This window comes from Mustelus asterias, chromosome 9 (assembly GCF_964213995.1).
Source record: "Mustelus asterias chromosome 9, sMusAst1.hap1.1, whole genome shotgun sequence".
Lineage (NCBI taxonomy): Eukaryota > Metazoa > Chordata > Chondrichthyes > Carcharhiniformes > Triakidae > Mustelus > Mustelus asterias.
The window spans coordinates 49,111,594-49,135,381 of record NC_135809.1 but is presented as its reverse complement, the minus strand read 5'-3'; the positions used below and the strand labels follow the sequence as shown (position 1 = coordinate 49,135,381).

Below are 23,788 nucleotides of genomic sequence, written 5' to 3'. Positions count from 1 at the left end.
TGGCTGTGTTTTACCTTATCTTTTTAATTAAGGATATTGTTTCAATGAACTTGTTCTTTGTTTAACCAAAGGAAACCAGTCTGAATAATTATTTCCAACCTCAAAGTGTAAATAATAGGGCCCTTAGAATCGGTGAAGCACATTCTCTCTAAAAGACCCTTTTATGGTCACACGTAAAGTAGGAGTCATTTCACCACCCCTCACATGGTCGTAACATCTGAAAATCAGGAAGCTAGTCATTTACAATATGCAGGGACAGGGAGTAGAGAGCATTATTCGGCCCATTGCTGCCCAAGGCCTGAATGAAATTTTCAGGCAAGCTGTAAATGCACAAGAAGCACACCCTTCCATTCAAATGTAAGGTTGTTTAAATATCTAAATCACTGATTGCAGTTTTCTGGTGTAACTGGATGGAGGCATTTAAATGAATCTCTGGAGGCTATCATATATGGAGGAAAGGATGAATTTGTCGCCAATCTGTCTCTCTAAGTCAGGTTTATTTCCATGACTACAAAGTCAAGACACAGATTCCTCTTGTTTCCACCAACACCCAGTATGAACTGGTTTTTGCAATGAGTCCCTAATCCTTCCCCAATTAGGGGAAATCTGCTCTTAATTTCCAATTTAAAGCGTGCAGTCTATTGCAACACAATTTCAACATTAACAGGCTGCCCATGAAAAATGGTCAAAGAGATGTTTCGATTTTATTTTTGTGACACCAGGAGGGGCAAGAGTGCACTGTGTGTGGGTCTGTGGAAAAACTTGGATTTCCTGCTAAAGTGTGCATGTACCCCCACCTGGACCATCTCCTTCCCAGGCTCAAGCTGCCATTGGTTCCTACAGTCAGTAAGCTTACCTTCGCTTCACTGATGGTATTTACAGTTTTGTGCCTTATTTGATGCTGGGTTTGGACAGGCAGGCGCAAGTTGAACATTTGTGACAGAAAGAGCAATTGACTTGTACAACTTAAAAAATAGAAGGAATGTACACACAATTAAATTATGGCACAGAAACACTGAAGTTACAAGGAGTATGTAACATACGCTGTCCAATAAATTAAAATTACAAAGGGAAGCTACAAAGATCGTATCTAAGTTCATAATCCTGGAGACACAGCCTCATATTTGTTTAGCCTGTTTCTCAGAAATATAATTCTCACTATTGGCACGAAGAATATGCACTCCTCTGCTCCAGTGATGTTCAACATTCCCCAAAGCACCATTGGGAAATATGATGATATAATTAAGTGATAAACCAGGCAACCTGGATTCCTTTCCTGGTGCTTTGCCTGTTGTGCTCATCTCCAAAAATGATCCAATTACAGAGTAAAAGGAAGGTTTATCAACACAACCAAAGCAGTGGATGACTGTAGCAACCTTGAAAGCCACAGTGGGAATGATTCAGTTCATTATCGCCGCTCATCTCTCCACATACTTCAAGACTCAATCTGATAACCCCTTGTACAATACATGCAAGCATCCAAAGCTTGTCTAAGGCACATCTATTATTTACTAAGAAAGTGTAAGCAGGCTGAACTTGTTGAAGTTTAAAGAAATTGTTTTTAAATAAAATGAGTCCACAAATGAAATATATTTCTTGCTCAACATCTTCAAGTGTGCTGAAAATCCCTTGTTCTCACCCAGACATCTTGACAGTTTTTGGAAAGTCTTGTCTTTGGAAAGTCTCGTTCGCACCAAAGCAAACTGGCTGCTTACTTTCATCTCAGTCTCTGTTTTAGACCTCTTGAAATGGATCTTGTCTCACGCTTCCCATTTTATTGATGTTCAGACTGTATCACAACCATGTCAACTAAACTTACGATTTTTTGTTTCTTGTTCCCATAAAGGGTCATCAAGCCAAAACATTGGCTGGAATCTTCCAGCCCATCACTCTGGCAGCATTATGGCCCACGAGCTATTAAAATCTCCATTTCCGTTGACTGGATTGGAAGATCCTGCCAGCATGAAGGGCTGGAAAATTCCAACCATTGAATCTCTTTCTCCCTCCATTGATGCTGCCAGACCTGCTGAGTATTTACAGTCTTTTCTGTTTATTATGTGTTGCTTATTTGGTTCATATCAATTAAATCTTCAACGATTTACAACTTCCACCACTATAAATACGACAGGGAGTTTGATTTAATTTAATCCATACAAAACAAAAATACCTTCCAACAGTTAGAGCTCCAAATGATGGAAGGAAAAGAAAGTTGCAGGGTAGAGCGAGAGTGAAAAACAGGAGCACTAGTAAGAAGCCAAAGACAATTAATTTAACTTTGAACTTAATTAAATAAATCGAAAGACTGCAACACAAAACAAATATACGCACTCCTTTTAAATATCATGTTACGTGTGCTCTAGCTGATGCTTCATCCTGAGCCATTTTCTTAGCAGTGGGATTAAAATGAGCGCTAGTTTCTTTTTTCCTTTTTATGGCTGGCACAGACAGATGCAGAGAGCTGAATGGCCTCTTTCTGCAGCCTAACTTTTCTATAGCTCTATGAGTACAAGGACACAGTGTCCTCAGACAGGAAAACCAAAACTTTTTATACCTAACTTTGGAGGTCCTATTTTATATTTTATTTTACTTTTTATCTCTTATGTGTCCCTAGTATTCATTCATCCTATTTAGTTTGCTTCTTTAAAAGTTATCTTAATATTGTCAGCTAATCAATGAACAACTGGAGATGACAAACAAACTTTGCGCTTTGAGCAAATTTCTTTTTGATTTGATTTATTATTGTCATATGTATTAACATACAGTAAAAAGTATTGTTTCTTGCATGCTATACAGACAAAGCATACTGTTCATAGAGAAGGAAAGGAGAGAGTGCAGAATGTAGTGTTACAGTCATAGCTGGGGTGTGGAGAAAGGTCAATTTAATATGAGGTAGGTCCATTCAAAAGTCTGATGGCAGCAGGGAAGAAGCTGTTTTTGAGTTGGTTGGTACGTGCGCTCAGACTTTTGTATCTTTTTCTTGATGGAAGAAGGTGGAAGAGAGTATGTTTGAGGTGCGTAGGGTCCTTAATTATGCTGGCTGCTTTGCCGAGGCAGCGGGAAGTGTAGACAGAGTCAGTGGATGGGAGGCTGGTTTTCATGACGGACTGGGCTTCATTTAAGACCCTTTGTAGTTTCTTACGGACTCGGGGAGAGCACGAGCCATACCAAGCTGTGATACCTATAATGCATCTGTAAAAGGTGGTGAAAGTCGTAATGGACATGCTAAATTTCCTTAGTCTTCTGAGAAAGTAGAGGCATCAGTGGGCTTTCTTAACTATAGTGTCGGCATGGGGGGGACCATTACAGATTTCTCATCTCTATAAGAAGGAGCCTTTACACATGTTGTAGTAGGTCTGCATCTTCACCGCTAAAGTTGAGGTTTTCACTGATGAGAAGATTAACCTTTAAAGCATAATTCCAAAGCCCACTACACCTTAAAAAAAGTATGCATGGTAGAAAATACTTTCAGTAAGTGTAAAATGGAATGCTATCTCTTAACATTAACCATTTTCTGATGAATCAGTAAATATTAATATTTCCTACGCATGATAAAAAGTTTCACTAAAGATTGAGCAACTCACTTGTGGAAGAAAACACAAAAGTGGCTGTGGGAAAATAGTTTTGGTATAATTTACATATTATTATTCCTTTTGAAGATCCCAGAGGCTGTCAATCAGGCTTAGAGTTAATGTCAACATGAGATGCATTCAAGCATGAAGGGAAATGACAATAAGCACAGCTGTCAATGGAGGCCTCTCTCAAAGCGCTGGACTTTGAAATTGACTGAGATCAAGGCTTTCCAGTGACAGAGAATTTCAAAGGTTTCATCTTGCTAGGAAGCCTTAGAAACTCCAAATCAAAGCTGTGTGAATACATTGGGACTGAGTGCACAGTTGTGCAGAATGGAACCCCTCCACAGGTGTAATTGACATCTCCTCTCTGTCAGAGCACTTCAAAGGGGTCTGCTCTCAACTGCAACTTCTGACCAGGAGAAAGGAAAATCTCCGCTACAGAATGGACTTCTGCAATGATTTAAAATCCTGCCAGGTGACCGGGAGGCACGGAGGTGAAAGTGACCTGGCCACTTCAGGACACTTTAAGAGGGCTTTTCACAGCTGACAGACAGGAATGCAGATGTTGATCACAGGGCTGCCTAAAATCAGCATGCCACTGTCGATCTTCAGGCCTGCCAGGGCTAGAAGGGGCAGTCCAGCCATGAGACCCCCATCCGAGGAGAGAGTAGCCCCAGCCTAAGTCCACCCAAGTTGAAGGATCCTTCCTCTTCAACTTGGGGACAGCTGAGGGGCAAATGGCCACTGGACCTACCTCCTCGATCCCCCACAGGGCCCAAGGCCCCAGGCCAGAGTGTCAGTGGCAGGGTGCCGGGGATAGTGCTCCATTGGCACTGCCAAGGCACGTGGTCTGAATGGGGGAACCTGAAGGGGGCAGAATGGGAGAGGTCTGAGGTGGGAGGAGGGCTGAATGGGGGACTGAGGCAGAAGGGGGCCTGAGTTGGAGGTCTGGAGTGGGGGGGGTTCTGATTGGGTCACCCTCATGCCTGCATGGTATGTGGGGGGCGGTTACCTGTTATTTGTGGGTGTGGGGAAAAGATTTCTCTCTTGGTGAGGGGTTGGTGGTGCTCCTTTGCCAGTGGGGCGGGGCACCATTTCACTCTTTGCGGAGAGCGACCCTTTAAAACAGTGCCTCAATCTTTGAACAGTGACGGGTCAAAATAGTTTGGTTTCCCCAAAATGGTCTCATTTGCATTTTTCAAGTGGGTGAACCCCACCTGACAGATGCTGCCAACGTGAGTGGGAAACGCTCCTGTTTTCCTGCCGGCGTAGGCACTTCGCCTGAAAATGGAGAATTCCACCCGAAATGTTAACTCTTTCTCCCTCAGTAATTCAGCACTTTCTGTTTTTATATTAGAGATTTATAAAATCAGGTTTTACCAACTTTCAGCTGATGAATCGGCCAAAAAAAACCTCATTTTCCTCATAAATCTGAGGAAAATGGCCATTGTTTCTTTAAGAAAATTCTGACTTGGAGATACATTGCATTTGTGATTTTTTGCTGTCATGAATGTGAATTTTCTGCATCATTTGGACCCGATTTACAGCAGGGAGAATTTGATCTTCTTTGAATGTGGGAGCTGCATTCTTCGAATGACAGCAGAAACTAGTTTTTATTTTCTAGTTAGGCGTAGAGCAAGGACAGCCGTGCATTGAACAATTACTGACAGGTGGCCTGAATATTGATTGTCCCTTGAAGACCGAGGTGATGCAGCATGACACACATTTGGGAATGATTTCCTCAGTAATTACGTACAGTGCACGTCCCTGTGGGGAAGGCCCCCCCACTCTGGGCTGGATAGATGACATCATCTGTCTCTCCCTCAGGTAATTAACTGTACCCAAAGCTAAAATAAAAATCAGGCCTTCCAACATTAGTCCTCCTCTGAGTCCGAGTGGTATCGTCTGAATGTCTCAGAAAACCGTGCCAATTGCCTTTAGTCTTGGCAACATGTATGGGAACAGAAACATTTCACACGAGGGAGGTGAATGAGTTACGTTCTAGCAACAATTTGATGTCTATATTCCATTGTAATTGTCCCAAGAAACATTTCTGTTGTCATCATCTGATTTGCAATTTATGCTTCTCCAATTTTCAACCTGTGTTTTTCTCTTGAGCAGGTATGGTTTGATACATCGTTTTTGAAACAGCATCTACAACAAATGAATCTGACCTCCACTCTGTAAATATATACAAACCAATTGAATTCAAATCAAAACAATTAGCTACATTTTCTCTTTCTATAAGGGGGAGATTTTCCAGCGTAAGACTCACATATCAAATTCTTGCCAACATTAAGGCAGGTGTAACTTTGCTTGTGATTGCCAAATAGCAAAGTATATGGTGGGAACCCTCATCCGGACAGTAAAAGGTGGGCACACTGCTAGCAAATGTATGCCTATGAATAAAAATTGGGGACAACATGGTGGCACAGTGGTTAACACTGCTGTCTCACAGCACTAAGGACCTGGGTTCGATTCCCAGCTTGGGTCACTGTCTATGCGGAGTCTGCATGTTTTCCCCATGTCTATATGGGTTTCCTCCGGGTGCTCTGGTTTCCTCCCACAGTCTGAAAGACGTGCTGGTTGGGTGCATTGGCCATACTAAATTCTCCCTCAGTATACTTGAACAGGCTCCGGAGTGTGGACACTAGAGGATTTTTACAGTAACTTCATTGCAGTGTTAATTATAGCTTACTTGCAACACTAAGAAATAAACTTTAAACTTAAACCTTTAAAATGTTAAACTTGTTGCATCATGCCACCCCTAATTAACTGTGAAAGCCAGATTGAAGAGACAAGATTTATAATTCACAACACCAGTCAGGTTGATAAGAGTCGGGGAAATTAGATAGATCACTTTTAAAAATAAGGGGTTGCTCATTTAAGTTGGGGATGAGGAGAATGTTTTTCTCACAGAGGGTTGTGTGTCTCTGGAACTCTCTCCTTCAAAAGGCAGTGGAAGCAGAGTCTTTGAATATTTTTAATGCTGAGCAAGATAGATTCTTGATTAATAAGGGAATGAAAGCTTATTGGGGGTAGGCAGGAATGTGGGATTGAAGTTAAAATCAGATCAACCGTGAACTTATCGAATGGCAGAGCAGGTTTACGGGTCCAAGTGGCCTATTTCTGCTCCAAATTCATATGTTCATATCAAACACTAAATTAATAGTGATGATTAGTTGACTTCTGGCCTGTTTACCATATGACGATAACCAGAAGGAGAATACAAGGCATAATCTAGCTGAGGCAGGTCTTTTTGCAGGGTTAGATTCCATCTGTTAAATATGTTCATCTTTGCCTGTCGCTGAAAACAGCATTTGCACGGTGTCCTTTATGTTATTGAATAATGATAATAGTCATTAATATTTTGGTCATTCTCAAACCAGGAAAACAATGGAGGCTTAATTTTAAAAAGTTAATGAAGAAAGTTAGAATGTTTCACAAAGAAGGCCAATTTTCAAGGTTTGAACTACAACCATAGAATTACCTCACAAGTACCAAGACATTTCCAGCTGAACATTTTGGCCTTCTTTCATTCAGCAGGGCTTGATTCCAGATGAAATTTCTATAAGCTTTATAACAGAATTTCAGAATTGTCCAAAAATAAAGAGAGAGTCTATCAGTGGTATTCTTTAAACTAACTATTCAAGGGGCAAGGACAAGAATACGCTGAAGGAAAGAAGAAAGGAGAAGAAATTATAAGAATAAGACAAAGAAAATAGGAAGAGAGAGGGATGATGAACGCAAAAACAAAATGGCAAATCTAGTAAACCTAAAAAATCCAAATGTTGACAAAAATTATCTGCTAACAGGTAACTATTGCTGACTTCTGTACATGGTTTCCTGCATTTCTTTGATAATTATCAAATTAATAAAAGGCAAGAGTTAAAATCAGAAGTTTAACTATTACTATGTCTAATGCACGAATGTGATGTCTCATATAAAGTCATCTATAGCATTGTCTCTGAATGAGAGATTGTGGATTCAAATCCTACTCCAGAATGCACATAGCATAAATGATTTTTAAAAAAGTTTTACTCCATTTTTAAAGTTACAAAGTCAATGCGAGAGTGGACCTGGCAAGCCCGAATCCATTGTCTTGCTTGCTCCAAAAACCAAAACTCCAAATTTAATCCAATTCTTGGTGCCCACAAGAGAGCCATATGAGATTCAAGCTGACAAAATAAGACATTGCACCCCATCTTGCGCTTGACCTGATGCTTGATCTTAGTCAAAGGCTGATAATTAATATTACAATGGAGTGCTGAGTGGACACTGCAATTTTGGAGATTCCGGCCTTCAGATGAGACATTAAGCCAATGCCCTGTCTACCCTTTCATTGTGGGCGTAAAAGATGCCATCGTATTATTCTGAAGAAAAGCAAGGGGGCATTCCCCTGTGTCCTGCCAATATTTATCCCTCAACAAATATCTGGTGATCAGCACCTAGCTCTTTGTGAGGAGTTGCTGTGCACTCATTTACATATTTCCCACAATGCAATAGTGATTGCACTTCAAAGGTGAATTAATTGGTTATTAAGAGCTTTAGGTCATTTTCTTAAGCATGTGTTTGTGAGTGTTTAGAATTTTAAAAACATCACACTGGAGTTACCAAGGTAATAGGAAAAGGGAAGCGCTATTGGTCACTGGATTAACTGCTATGCAGGATAGTTAGTGCCCGGGGGGGGATCTTGTTGTTTGTTCACAATCTTGCGCAATGCCATTTCCAGAACATGTGAACAGGCAGGCTAGCTCTTTCTGTCTGAGGGAAATTTTCCAGCACAAGACTCGGACACCAAAATCCTGCCAACATTAAGGCAAGCATTATACTTTCTTGCCAAATATGTGTTGCTGGCGGGAACCCACACCATTAACAGGAAAGAGTGGGCATACTGCTCTCAAATTTATGTCTTCTGGAAGCAATGGACATGAAATGTTCTTCGGAATGTTTGATTTTATGGTTCATATGTTTTAGGAATATAACTTTTAGTTTGGAATTGCAATTTTTGAATAGAGGATAAATTAAAAGAAAATAAATCACAGCAAGTCCACTCATCATTCACCTCCGTGCTCACTGGTTTGAGGGGGTGGCCCTTGTTTATTTACTCGGGTCATAGTGGGAAATATGGAAGCTAAACAGTGGCAACCTCTTTGAGCTTCTCAGAGACAGGGGACACTATCTTACTACCCATTCATGCCAGGCTCCCACTGCAGCGAAGATGGAAAATTTGGTGACAAGCCAAATCTCCATTCACTGCACTGAGATGGGAAAAACCCACTGGCATGAACAGTCGGAAAACTCCGGCCAGGGTGTCTACAGCTATCTCAGTAAGGGGTTAAAATTATTTATATGGTTTCCCAGAACCAAGGGAAGGTTTTGAGAGTTGTTGAACCATTTATGACACTGAGCAAATGTCCTCCTTACAACACCAAGCTGCTCACTTTAATCTGCCATCTTCAGCCATGCCCGCTTGCTCTGGATGGGTGGTCTTTCCCCATGCTGCTAAGAACAGGATACCTTAATGACTTTCACCACCTCAAGCACCACTGCAAGGGCAACATAACTGAATCATGTGGCTGACCTGCCATCAGTAGAGTAAAACTAACCTGTCTCACGACAGTCTAACCCAAGTTCATGTTCCCTAGTATCATAGGATCATAGAATCCCTACAGTGCAGAAAGAGGCCATTGGGTCCATTGAGCCACAGACCCCATAACCCCATGCATTTACCTTGCTAGTCCCCCTGACACTAATGGGCAATTTAGTGTGGCCAATTCACCTAACCTACAAATCTTTGGACAATGAGAGGAAACGGGAGCACCCGGAGGAAACCCACGCAAACACGGGGAGAATGTCTGTCTGGAGTTTGCAGTCACCCAAGGCCAGAATTGAACCCGAGTCCCTGGCACTGTGAGGCAGCAGTGCTAACCACTGTGCCATCGTGTCGTCAAACACTTGGTGAAATCTACTTCACAATGATAGGAAGAGTCAACATCGATGGTTTAAAACCAATCTTTGCCTGGTCTTTGCTTTTCTTGCTCTCACTTCTCCCTGTCACAGCATTTCAGTATGACAACCAAATGATAGCTGAAGGATAGGTTTGGACATGAACTACCCTTAATTGGCTGCCAAACCTGTCCTCCAGCCAATCCGAGCCAACTTCCAGGAAAATTGCAGCTTGTGACTGTTTCTCCCTCAGAGAGGGGCTGGCACCCAGAAATGCTGCCAATGTCGGAACTCCAAAGTTCCACAAAAAGATTGGACACCTCAAAATGAGGCTGACCTGATAACTCAATAAGTTAGTCCTGTAAATAGCTGACGCATAAAGAGCAAGAAATTCCCAACTCACAGCCCGTGCAGAATTGACGAATCCCAGGTAGGTAGGAGAATGGAATATTACAATTGGTTTCAGTCCTTTGATTACAATGGGACCAGAGTTTCCTGATTGTCATCCAGTGGGATTTAGATATCGACCAGGAAAAAGTACTGTTGAAATTTTCAGATGCCACCAAATTAGAAAATATATGTTTCTTAGAAGACGATAGGATATGCAAATAGATGTAGGTTAGATGGAGGATGGACTAAACTGTGAGTGATGGAACTCACTGTCAGTGTGAAGTGATGGAATTAAATTGTAGCTTTTTTCACTAAAATCTGAATTAGATCTGACTTGACACAGTGAAAAGCATTACAGGGAGTATATTGAAGCTTTAGAGGGGTAAATTAATCAGAATGCTGGTATGAGAACATACAAATGAGAAGATTTGTAAATTTAAGACCAAAATAGTGCAGATTAAGAGATAATGGGGTGATTTTACCATCGCATTGTGCCCATTTTCAGGTGCGATGCAGTGGTAAAGTGGGCCGTAAAGTGTTTAGCACGATTGGCGCCGGTTTTCGCGACTGGCGCCATTTTACAAGCACCAGATTTCCAGCGCAGTCAGCCTCTCGCCGGAAATAGGTGAGAGGCAGGTTAATGTATGGAAATTTATTTAAATGCCGTTTAACATCTGCTTAACAAGTCCGGCACTCAATCGTTCGGGCTCAGCCCCCCGACATCGCTGGGAAAGGTTCTCGCCGGCGAGGAATAGACATGCTCTCCAAGAATGGGGAGCAGTCGACTTGGCCTTGCCGATTGAACCGGAGGTCATTCAGACTTCCGGGAAGGCCAAGAGCAAGGGGGGTGCCCCTTGGGCAGTGCCAGACTGGCACCTGGGCAATGCCTACTGGGCAGTGCCAGGGAGGGGCCAGTGGGGCAGGGCTAATTGGGGCAGGGCTAATGGGGGGAGGGAGCCCACGGCCACTCTGCAGCGATCGGTGGGGGGAGGGTGAGAGAGGGGGCCCGCTGCCACTCTGCAGCGATCGATGGGGGGAGGGAGTGAGAGGGGGCCCACTGCCACTCTGCAGCAATCGATGGGGGGAGGGAGGGAGAGGGGGCCCACTGCCACTCTGCAGCAATTGGTGGGGGAGGGCAGCGAGACTACGATCGGTAGGGGAGGTGGGCCCACAATCGGTCTGGGTGGCAGCGGGATCAGCGGGGGCTATATCTTGGGCTGCGGGCCCCCGCGATTGCGGGGCGGAGCTGCTGCATGCTGCCTGCACTAGCAGGGGACTGACAGTTCTCTCTTGTCTGTCAGACCCCTGCTACTGCTAATGTGCATGGGCAGCATCAGAGGCCTGCACATGCACACTACCTCCCTCTGTGGGCTTTCGGGTGCATTAAGCCCTTCCCACAGGCTTCTGCAGCGAGCAATAGCTTGCTCAGAATTTTGCAGGCAGTGTGCATATTGGGGGGGCCTGAAAACACACCCAAAGACAGATCTGAAACTTTCTCAGTTTCAAGTCCACTTAGAAAAAAAATGGTAAAATCGCCCCCTATATGTTGGAAAGGTTCCAAATTGGGACAGGGTATATAGAAGTCGTATTTGGCAGCAAGAAAAGCCTCTTTGCACAGAATGTTGAGACGATGGAATTCACTTCCAGTGTTTATTTTTGAAACAGAAAGGTCAACTTTCAGGACTTACAAAATTAATTCACAGGATTGGATGTTTCTGGTCAGGGCAGCATTTGTTGCCCAAACTTAATTACCCTTGAGAATGGGTGAGTGAATCCCGAACTGGGGGGTAATGTTTTAAAATTACGGTTGCCATTTTAGGATAGGTATGAGTTTTTTTCGTATCAAGAGGGTTGTGCGACTTTGAAACTTTCTGCCTCAGAAGGTGGTGGAGACGGGAGTTACTGAATATTTTTAAGGCAGAAGTAGATAAGATTCTTGTTAGGCAAGTGAATCAAATGTTATCAGAGGTAAAAGAAAATGTGAAATTTGAAACACAAGCAGATCAGCCATGTTCTTATTGAATGGCAGAGCAGGCTCGAGGAGCTGAAAGGCCTACTCCTTCCTGCTCCTATTTCATATGTTCTTGTAGACAACTGAGTGACTTTTTAGGATATTTCAGAGGGCAATAAAAGTTGATTACATTACTGTGTGTCTTCAGAATTCAGATTGGGTAGATTAATTAAGTTAAAGGAAATAACGCAACAGGGAGCAGGGCAGATAAATGTGATTAGGAGTTTTTGCTGGCATGGTGAGTTACCAACAGGGACAGATTGGCCTGAATGGCCTGTTTCCATGCCGTAATGTCTGTGTATTTCTATCAGATCTGCTGCAAGTACATATGAAGGGCATTAGGACAGCACAATGGCGTAGTAGTTACACTGCTACCTCACAGCACCAGGGACCTGGGTCCAATTCCAGCCTTGGGTGACTGTCTGTGTGAAGTTTGCATATGCTCCCCAAGTCTGTGTGGGTTTCTTCCGGGTGTTCCAGTTTCTTCCCACAGTCCAATGATGTGCAAGTTAGGTAGATTAGCCTTGGCAAATGCGCGCGGTTATTGGGATAGGGCGGAGGGGAGGGACTGGGTAGAATGCTCTTTTGGAGAGTTGGTGCAGACCCAATGGGCTGGGTGGCTTCTTTCTGCACTGTAGGGATTCTATGGTTCTATGTAAATGCAAGGGTAGGACTCTGTTTGGCTGTGATGTGCACCATGGACAAATCATCTTTTATTGTTCACTGTGAAGACTTTCACATGAACAATAATCAGTTAATCAAAAGATGATCGGCACCAGTCAGATCAACCTCCAAGAAAGAGTTAAAACCTTCAGGGAGAGGAGGGGAGAAAGATTGGCAGAAAATATTGGCAAGAGGAAATAAACAGAGAGGGAATCATAGTCTCCAATTACAAAAGAATTAGAAATCACATGGCTTGACTAAAAAAAATATTTTTCACTGACTTTATAAAACAGTAATTGCGGCAAGTTAGAACAAGGACACTAGTTTCTTTTGTCCCCTTTGGCCCACAGAACAGTCTTGTTTACTTGTATTGTGGCTATATTGCATTAATCGCTTTAAAGGCATTTGTGTCATGGGCATTATTTAAAATTCACCCTTTGATACCTTCCATTCTTGTACAACTTACTTCCCTAGTAACCTAATTCGTGTATCTTTTATTAGCCTTATGTTTTCTGGCCTTATCTGATTATGCAGATGAAGTGAAGAAATAGGATTGTAGGCAAAAAGATCTTCTTGTATGCTATCTCCCAAGACATATAGAAGAACTCTGCCTAAAATAGGGTTTGATAGTTTGACAAATCCGTATTTTAGCTACGACTGAGCCCTGGAATGCATAAACACCACTATAACCATTGCCTCTGCACGTATAATATGAACAAGCAAAGGGGGAAAAGCACATTCCTTTATGGGATGTGGATGTTGGTGGCAAGACCAGCATTGACTGCCCATCCTCAATTGCCTTTGAGATGGTGACCCACCTTCCTGAACCACTGCAGTTCATAAATGTATCTGTGGTTTCAATTGTACCTGAATGGCCAATTAAATAATACCACTTTTCTAAAAACAAAATCTGTTTAAATTAACCTGTACAACTTTACTGATCAACATGTATGCCTCTAGTCTTAGTTCCCTAACATCCCCATTACATTGTATGTTTTATTTAACGAACAGTCAGTGATTTATCATATTACTTTCTTAGCACTATTCATAGATTCAATAACAGCAAAGCCCAAGTACTTAAAATGCAAGAACTCCACCGATTGTTATCCAAGTGCTGATTGATGGTTTCATTTAATATTAGTAGTAGGTAGTCTGCTGGTTCTGTTTTTGGCTTTACAAACATAAGGATTGGTTTAGCGATTTGAAATTACCTAGTGTGGTTAAGACAAACTGATTTGAGACAATTGGTCTCACCACCAAAGTCAAATCTCAAACTAGTGTTGATTTGACTCCAGTTACAGTGAACACTTTGCATCGCTATAAAACAAGTTTACTTCTCAACAACACAAAATTTGTACATGGTCTGTCAGCGGCTGAAGATCACTGAAATCTCAGTCTACATTCATACAATTCAAAAGTTTTCAGATCTTGCCATAATCAACCAGTGTTCAGGGGATCTTCTCCAAAAGGAGAGTTCCTGCAGGTTTGAGCTGTATTTTTTTAATGGGAACGTTAAGGGAATGCTTTATGTGAAGTAAATGACGCTCTGGCTTGAAATAATTGCACTCCTCAAGGGTTTTTTTGATGCAAATTGATGTTAATTTGTTAACTGAAAAATCAGAAAAATCTTGAGTGGACAGCCATCTATTTAACAGCTCATCTCATAACAATTTGACTGCAATTACTTTCAAAGCTTTGCCTCACTATAAAAGCAAAATTAATTCACTGTAATACAAAATGGGCAGTCTATTCTGTTCTGTAAGTCTTACATACATTTTGGGTATTATCTGTTGAGCAACAGGAATAGTAATCATGGTCACAATCACAGGGCTAACATCACTATCTTAAGCAGTCAAGCTTAATGCAAACAGTTCAAAGATTTACAGGTCTTACCATTCATTCACCAGATCTCCTCTGAAAGTCCCTGCATGTCTGGGGCTGTTTTAACACATTGTTATGCTCCACCTTATGGGAGTGTTTTATGCAGAATAAGTAACTGACGCATAAAGATTTACTTAACTACATTCCCCAAGGGTCTTTAATTTGAATTGATACTGTTTCGTCAAGGAGAAGACATCGTAGCTAAAAATGCTATCGATGGCCACTTGTCTCACAGTCCAGGAACAATGGATTTGCAGTTGATGACACTGTGTGAGAATTTGTATTTGACTGGAGGGCCAACAAAATAAAATGCAAAGCATTCCCTAGTGGGAAGGAGGCAAAATATTATCAGGAACCATTCCATAGAACATAGAACAGTACAGCACAGAACAGGCCCTTCGGCGCACGATGTTGTGCCGAGCTTTATCTGAAACCAAGATCAAGCTATCCCACTCCCTATCATCCTGGTGTGCTCCATGTGCCTATCCAATAACCGCTTAAATGTTCCTAAAGTGTCTGACTCCACTATCACTGCAGGCAGTCCATTCCACACCCCAACCACTCTCTGCGTAAAGAACCTACCTCTGATATCCTTCCTGTATCTCCCACCATGAACCCTATAGTTATGACCCCTTGTAATAGCTCCATCCACCCGAGGAAATAGTCTTTGAACGTTCACTCTATCTATCCCCTTCATCATTTTATAAACCTTTATTAAGTCTCCCCTCAGCCTCCTCCGCTCCAGAGAGAACAGCCCTAGCTCCCTCAACCTTTCCTCATAAGACCTACCCTCCAAACCAGGCAGCATCCTGGTAAATCTCCTCTGCACTCTTTCCAGCGCTTCCACATCCTTCTTATAGTGAGATGACCAGAACTGCACACAATATTCCAAATGTGGTCTCACCAAGGTCCTGTACAGTTGCAGCATAACCCCACGGCTCTTAAACTCCAACCCGCTGTTAATAAAAGCTAACACACTATAGGCCTTCTTCACAGCTCTATCCACTTGAGTGGCAACCTTTAGAGATCTGTGGATATGGACCCCAAGATCTCTCTGTTCCTCCACAGTCTTCAGAACCCTACCTTTGACCCTGTAATCCACATTTAAATTAGTCCTACCAAAATGAATCACCTCACATTTATCAGGGTTAAACTCCATTTGCCATTTTTCAGCCCAGCTTTGCATCCTATCTATGTCTCTTTGCAGCCTACAACAGCCCTCCACCTCATCCACTACTCCACCAATCTTGGTGTCATCAGCAAATTTACTGATCCACCCTTCAGCCCCCTCCTCTAAGTCTTTAATAAAAATCACAAAGAGCAGAGGACCAAGCACTGATCCCTGTGGCACTCCGCTAGCAACCTGCCTCCAATCCCAAAATTTTCCATCCACCACCACCCTCTGTCTTCGATCAGATAGCCAGTTACTTATCCAATCGGCCAACTTTCCCTCTATCCCACACCTCCTCACTTTTATCATAAGCCGACCATGGGGGACCTTATCAAACGCCTTACTAAAATCCATGTATATGACATCAACTGCCCTACCTTCATCAACACACCATTCCATCATAACTAATATCTATCATTTGGCTTGAGTGTAACAAGATTGAAATGGGTCACTTAACTACCACTCAGTTAATAGCAAGTGCGACAAAGATAGTTAAAGAATTGGAGTAGCGAGGTTTGAAGGAAAATGTCTGGATACTTTTTTGAAATAGTACAAACACCAGAATGGACCTTGTGCAGATAATCTCACAAATAAGCAAAAAGACAGATTCAACAACAATCCAGTCATCCCTAAGCGTGACGTTAAGTCACAACTTCATCTCATTTGGAAAATTCCTGTATATATATATTGTAATATGTCAGTCACTCAAAAACAAAGATTACTACCTGAAAGTTCAGTCCAAAGTTTCTTCCTCATCAGCCACAAAATCTATTATGATTCCAAACTATCTTATTTAAAAATTAAAATCAGCAAATGAAAAGAGAGTTACAGTTCTGTCAGCAACTGTGAAGAAAATTATTCCCTTTTCTTGACAGGTACTAACCTGTTATTTAGTTCCAGTAATCGGTTTCTGTTTCAGATTTCCGGCACTGGATTTTTTTTTTCACTCTTTTATTGTTCCATTTTTCATGTGACTCTCTGTCTCAACTTATGCCATATGCATTTTTTTTAGTTACTTTGTCAGATGTAATGATTTTTACAAAGGTCTCACAACACTCACCACTTAAAAAAACCCCTAAAATTATAATTGTACAGCGCATTGGCTTAGCTGCTATTTGGCTTGCTGTCACCAGCCAATTTAGAATTATAGAATCCCTGAAGTGCAGAAGGAGGCTATTCAGCCCATCAAGCCTGCACCGACAACAATCCCATCCAGTCCCTATCCCTGTAACTTCACGTATTTTACCCTGGTAATCCCATTACACTCAGGGGCAATTTAGCATGGCCAATCAACCTAACCTACACATCTTTGGAGTGTGGGAGAAAACCAGAGCACTCAGAGGTAACCCATGCAGACATGGGGAGAACATGCAAACTCCACACAGATAGTCACCCGAGACTGGAATTGAACCCGGGTCCCTGGAGCTGTGAGACAGCAATACTAACTTCAGTGCCACCATATCGCCCCTGCACAGAGAGCTTTAGCAATCATACCATTTAAGAAGACACCAAATGGAAGACAAGTGCGAAACCAGAGAAACAGGAAGAAAATACCGTCAGCTGCCCTTGAGGCAAGCTGAAGCATCGGGCTCAAAGACAGGTGACTGGAATCCCTGGCTTGTTCTTCCTGTCCCTTGAATTGGCAATAGTGTACAAGCACATTGGATTATAAAAATGAAAAATAGAGGGAAGAAAAATAACAATTATCTATTTTTACATTAATGCTAGGACTTGTTGATAATCTTACAAAGCGCATAAAATAGCAAATTATACAATGTCCACCTTTATGATAATTATTTCATGAAAAATGTCTTACAGGACTTGAGGAAAAGTGTTTTTCAGGAAACTAGGGTCTTGATTTTAAGAACATAACTTGCCCTGGCTAGCTTTCGAAATGAGAGACCTGAAAAGAGAGTAGAATGAGATCATATTTTATGACAGAAGCCCCTTTGAAGATGTAACACCTGCTTGGAAATATAAACGCAACAGACACCTCCAGACGCTGAAAGATGCCCTCATAAGAACAGGATATGGCGCTCGACTCATTGATCAACAGTTCCGACGTGCCACAGCGAAAAACCGCACCGACCTCCTCAGAAGACAAACACGGGACACAGTGGACAGAGTACCCTTCGTTGTCCAGTACTTCCCCGGAGCGGAGAAGCTACGGCATCTCCTCCGGAGCCTTCAACATGTCATTGATGAAGACGAACATCTCGCCAAGGCCATCCCCACACCCCCACTTCTTGCCTTCAAACAACCGCACAACCTCAAACAGACCATTGTCCGCAGCAAACTACCCAGCCTTCAGGAGAACAGTGACCATGACACCACACAACCCTGCCACAGCAACCTCTGCAAGACGTGCCGGATCATCGACACAGATGCCATCATCTCACATGAGAACACCATCCACCAGGTACACGGTACATACTCTTGCAACTCGGCCAACGTTGTCTACCTGATACGCTGCAAGAAAGGATGTCCCGAGGCATGGTACATTGGGGAAACTATGCAGACGCTGCGACAACAGATGAATGAACACCGCTCGACAATCACCAGGCAAGACTGTTCTCTTCCTGTTGGGGAGCACTTCAGCGGTCACGGGTATTCGGCCTCTGATATTCAGGTAAGCGTTCTCCAAGGCGGCCTTCGCAACACACGACGGCGCAGAGTCGCTGAGCAGAAACTGATAGCCAAGTTCCGCACACACGAGGACAGCCTCAACCGGGATATTGGGTTCATGTCCCACTATTTGTAACCCCCACAGAGTTTCACTGGCTGTCTTGTCTGGAGACAATACACATCTTTTTAGCCTGTCTTGATGCTCTCTCCACTCATGTTGTTTTGTTTCTTAAAGACTTGATTAGTTGTAAGTATTCGCATTCCAACCATTATTCATGTAAATTGAGTTTGTGTCTTTATATGCTCTGTTTGTGAACAGAATTCCCACTCACCTGAAGAAGGGGCTTAGAGCTCCGAAAGCTTGTGTGGCTTTTGCTACCAAATAAACCTGTTGGACTTTAACCTGGTGTTGTTAAACTTCTTACTGTGTTTACCCCAGTCCAACGCCGGCATCTCCACATCATGGAAATATAAATACATTCCTGTGTTCAATTCTTGCAGTAAACATAAGTATGATGGAATTGTTTTGTGCTACTCTGAGCAAATGTAGTAGCAAGGCCTTGGAAGTAAGAAAATTGCCAGTTAAATGTTAGGGGGGGTTAAAGTTCATCATTAAGAAACACACAGCATTCCACACGGTGCTAACATAGTTTTCACTCTGTTCATCAGTCATTAATAAGTTTGGAAAAGGAAAGATTTTGAAATATCATGGGTTCAATAAAATAGAATAATGCAGAGAGATGCTTTGTCCAAGAATATGAGACCTATGACTATTGCTGAAAATATTGTATGAAACTGGGGGAAAAGCAGGCAGTCGATCCCCAGCACCAATGTGTATTTATGTAGTATTTTTTGACATTGTAAAATGGCACTTCACAGGAATGTTATCAAACAAGGTTTACCTGGGAATCAGATACCTGGGCAGAATGAGGTACAGGCGTTTTAGACTAACCTGGATGATTGGTGTACTGTGTCATACAATTACAAAAACTTACAGCACAGAAAGAGGCTATTTGACCCATCATACCTTGGCTTGCTCTTAGAAGGAGCAGACATTACCAAACTGCAAATCTCCATCTGTTTTTGTATCTGTAAATCTATGGGTTCCTCATTGCTAAATTCTGCCCAATTCCCTTTTAAAATAGTTTATGAAAGCAGCTTCCACTACATTTTCAGATAGAGGGTTCCAGATCCAGGTAACATTTGAACGAAAAATTTCTCCTCCAAATCTGTTTCTAATCATTTTAAATCCAGGATCTTGAGTTATTCACATTATTTATTATTTACTTCTAACCCTCTGGAGGAGTGCCCTCACACCTGCCCCCCACAAACTACTACCTCCATGGGAATCACCCTCTCCCGCGGTCCACCCTAAGGCCTTCCATGAACTCCCAACCTGAGGCCTGACCCCCCTTGCCCCAGCTGCTCCCCGAGGCCTGACAAGTCCCCCCAAGTCCCTACAACCTCCTTACAGCCCCATCCCAATCTTGACCTAAGACCTGAATGCAACCCCAAGGCCAGATTACCCCTCCCCCAGAGGCCCTCCACAAGAGCCCAACTCCCTCCCCCCACTACTCCATACCTGACCCAATCCAATGCCGAACCCCACCCCCCGCAAGACACGCACCCCCAGCCCCCACAGGTCCAACGTGACCTCATCTACCTCGAATCCCAATCCCCATCCAATCTCCAACCCCCCCTCCCAAATTTTGATTCCTCCAGAGCTCCGATCTCCCTGACCTCCGATCCCCGTGACCTCTGATCCCCCAACCCCAAATCCTATCTATTTAGTTTAGACATTTAACTTCTCCCTGGCCCCTAAACCTACCTGGTTTACAACAGCTAGTGCCATGAAAAAGGGATTGCCTGTCAATGCAGATTGCCACTGTCGGAGTCAGGCCCAATTGTTCATAGCTGAGGCCTAACCAGTCATTTATAGCTATTTATTTCCAACAAGATGATTTCCAGTCGGATTTTCTGGCTCTTCCCGCTGGTGGGTTCCCCAGTGGTGGCACAGGCAAGCCATATAAAACGCCATAGACATTTTTACAGTAACTTCATTACAGTGTTAATGAAAGCCTACTTGTGACACTAATAAATAAACTTTAAAAAAAATCAACGGGACCAGAAGATCCTGCCAGCAGCCAATGGCGACCCACCTCCGTCGCCAGAAATCACACTTGGGGGGGCAGGGGGTTGGAAAATCCCAGCCAGTGCTTTATTGCTTTTATAATCTATTCATCTATTTATAAACCAAGGGGTAAATTTCCTGGTCCAGCCCGCTGCGGGAATCGTCGCAGGCGGGACGAAAACTTTGGCGGTCCACTTAAAGGTCGGTTGACTTTGGGCGCGGATTTCTGGTCTTTGGAGGGCACGACTGGAAAATCTCTCCCCAAGTGACTATCTAAAAAAATCACCATTACTGGAAGTTTGTAAGTCACCTGATGCAAATAGATTGCATCTTAGGTTCTTGAAAGAAGCAAAGTTAGAAATCGCAGAGGCATATTGGTCAGAATTTTTCAATCCTCATTGAGGACCGCCAGAGTACAGTAAGATTGTCAATGTTATACCACTGTTCAGGAAAGGGAATAGGGATAAACAGGAAACTACAGGACAGCCTAATGTCAGTGGTCGGGAAGTTATTGGAAACGATTATCAGTGCCAAAATAAATATTCATTTATATCTATGGAGATCAGTTCTGAGGTGGTTGCTGATGTCCATTGCTTGTGGGGCAGATTTGATTCTTTAGTGGAATCCTATATAAGGAATCCACCTGGCACTATACCATACGTCAGCAAGGCAGAAGCGATCTCGCTATTCAGCAACATTCCAAGGTGGCCTGCTAGATCTGAGACAGGTTGTTAATTGGTCAGATGAAATCTGAATTGCTACGCACAAAAAGCAAAACACTGCACATGTCAGAATCTGAAATAAAAAGAGTGAATGCGAGAAATACTCAGCAGGTCAGGCAGCATCCTCAAGAGAGAAACAAGAGTTAATGGGGGCGATTCTCCCATCGCGACCCGCAATTTTCTGGCGGGTCAGGTCGAGAGGTGCACGTGTCGGCCATTTTGCGGGTTCCCCACAAGCATTTACGACCTGCGAGCATGTCCCAACCGGAAAAAAATGGTGACACCGGGACTGCGCAGAAAACCGGCGTGCCGCTTATGTGCATTACTTTCCATACCTTAGCATATCATTATCAGGATCCACAAGGCAATCTCTGCCCACAGTACTTCTATTTTCACAGTGCTCAGTGTGGGAGGCCTCAGCAAGGAGTCCTACTCACCCTTCCCCTCCAGCGCAGCGCAGTAGCTCAGTGTGGGAGGCCCCATGGAGGAGTTCTGCTCACCCCTCCCCTACAGGGCACTTTGCAGTGGCGCTGTCTTGCCGCAGGGTGTGGTCAGGGACTCGACTGAGTGCTGGTGTTCCAGGATGGGGGAGGAGTGCACCATGTGCTGACTGAGGCCTAACCAGATGAAGCAGTTGCTGCTCCAGGCAGGGGCGCAGAGGTTCAGATGTGGACTGCGTCACTGGGCACACATATAGTGCTGACTTGCAGTCTGCCCTGTGACATGGACCAGCAACACATGCCTGTAACGGATGCTGCAGTTGCACACATAGCAATGGCTCAAGGATGTGCACTGCCCACGGCTGCACACCGACCTGCATAATCTGTGCCAGCATTTGTCATGATGGGAATCTCACACAACCCTAATCGGGCCATGCATGGCACCATGGATTGTGTGGTGTTGCCAGCACCCACAAGTGGGGCTTCTGGCCCAAGTGAGGGATTGGGGTGGTGTGGGTCTATGCAGCCAATGAGAATAATCCGTCATTCTATGCTCTTTCCAAACCCCCCTGTGCAGATGGATCTCGGTCTGATCAATTTGGAGCTGGCCATGTTGGTGGCAGCAGGGGCGGAGGAGGAGGCGGAGGCAGCTCAGGAGGTGGCTGACATGGAGAGACCACCACAAGAGCAGCCACCACCAAACCCTCAGGAAGGAGGGCCAGAAGGTGGGTGAGCAGGCTCCCGAGAGGGTTCACACAAGGTGGAGGGTGCCGAGGCCAAGGAGGTACAAGCCCCACAATTCCTTCGCGGCCTCTCGGAGCAGATGTGCCGTCACCGGCTGCGGTTCTCCAAGACCACGGTGCGACTCATTTATGAGGTGCTCTCACACCTGGCACCTCAGGGGAGGGGTGGCCACCTGCTCCCTGTGGACGTGAAGGTTACGGCAGTCCCGAATTTTTATGCCTCCGGCTCATTTCAGGCACCCAGTGGCGACTAGCTGGGATCTCCCAGGCCTCCGTGTACAGATGTGTGCGGCAGGTCACAGATGCCCTGTGTGCCCGGGCAGGGCAGTATATAAATTTCAATGTGGGCCGTGCACAGCAGGAAACCCGGGTTCTCGGCCTCGCTTCCATCGCTGGGATTCCCAATGTCCAGGGAGCAGTGGATGGGACACACATCGCTTTGCGGGCCCCACACGCAGGACCGCAGCAACTTGTGAACAGGAAGAGGTTCCACTCCCTGAACGTCCAAATTGTCTGCTACCATCAAATGAGAATCATGCAGGTCGATGCACGCTATCCAGGGAGTGTCCATGACAGCTTTGCCCTCAGGCAGTCGGACATCTCTGGGCTCTTTGAAGACCAACCCAGGCTCCTGGGATGGCTACTGGGTAACAATGGTTACCCGCTAAGGTCATGGCTGATAACACCTGTGCGGAGGCCTCAGACCGAGGCGGAGACCCGCTACAACGAGGCCCATGCAGCCACCCGGCCCATCTTTGCACGGTGCATCGGCCTGCTTAAGATGCGGTTCTGCAGCTTGGACCGCTCCAGGGGGGCCCTCCAGTATGATAACATTGCCCAGCAACGGGGAGACCAGCTGGAGCAGGAGGAGGAGGAGGAGGAGCAGTAAAGGGGTGACATGGGTGCCCCACCATATGAAGAGCTCGAGGAAAGAGGGTGGGTGGCGATGGCCGGTGTCCAGCAGGGAAGGGCAGCGAGGGACCCTTGGTGCAAGTGCCCACCACCTCCCCCCCTTTCTGGCCAAAAAACATGTGTCCCCAACCCTTGATTGCAGCCCGCTTCACCTCGCTGGTGCTGTGCAGTGAGGGAAGTGCAACCACCACACATCCACCACACCCCAGGAGCGAGTGCAGCCGCTATTCCCCCTCCAAACCGACCTGGGCCCTCAAACCACCACATCACCCTTCCCCAGCCTCTGTCATCCCACCACACTATCCCCCAGAAACATCTGAACCTGTTAATGTGCCTGGGCTGGTAATGGTTGCGAGTCTTGGTTGAAGGCTGGAGGATGATGACGACTCGCTGTTGTGTACACTGCGATCCTGCCCCTGGTACAATTCAAGTCTGACTCCTACCTGTACTCTGAATGCACGCTGCCACCCTGGCCCACGTAGCTGTAAGGGTTGGGGACACATGTTTTTTGGCCAGTAGGGTGTGGGATGGGCCCCAGGGTCTGGTGGATGTTGGGGAAGGTAGGGCAGGCACTCTGA

General features: G+C 44.4%; 1 protein-coding gene across 5 annotated transcripts in view; it reads right to left on the bottom strand.

The window, feature by feature from the left end:
• hyal6 (hyaluronoglucosaminidase 6) overlaps positions 1-23,788 on the bottom strand; it is a 76,598-nt gene that overhangs the window by 24,624 nt on the left and 28,186 nt on the right. For 2 of the 5 annotated variants that reach the window (XM_078220158.1, XM_078220161.1), the window contains exon 1: positions 14,479-14,501. The exons of 1 other annotated variant lie outside the window; for it this stretch is intronic. The gene's annotated coding sequence lies outside the window, so the exon portion shown is untranslated. Of the gene's footprint in view, positions 1-14,478; positions 14,520-23,788 lie in introns of those variants that run through there. 2 more of the 5 variants (XM_078220157.1, XM_078220160.1) reach the window with 2 other exon arrangements.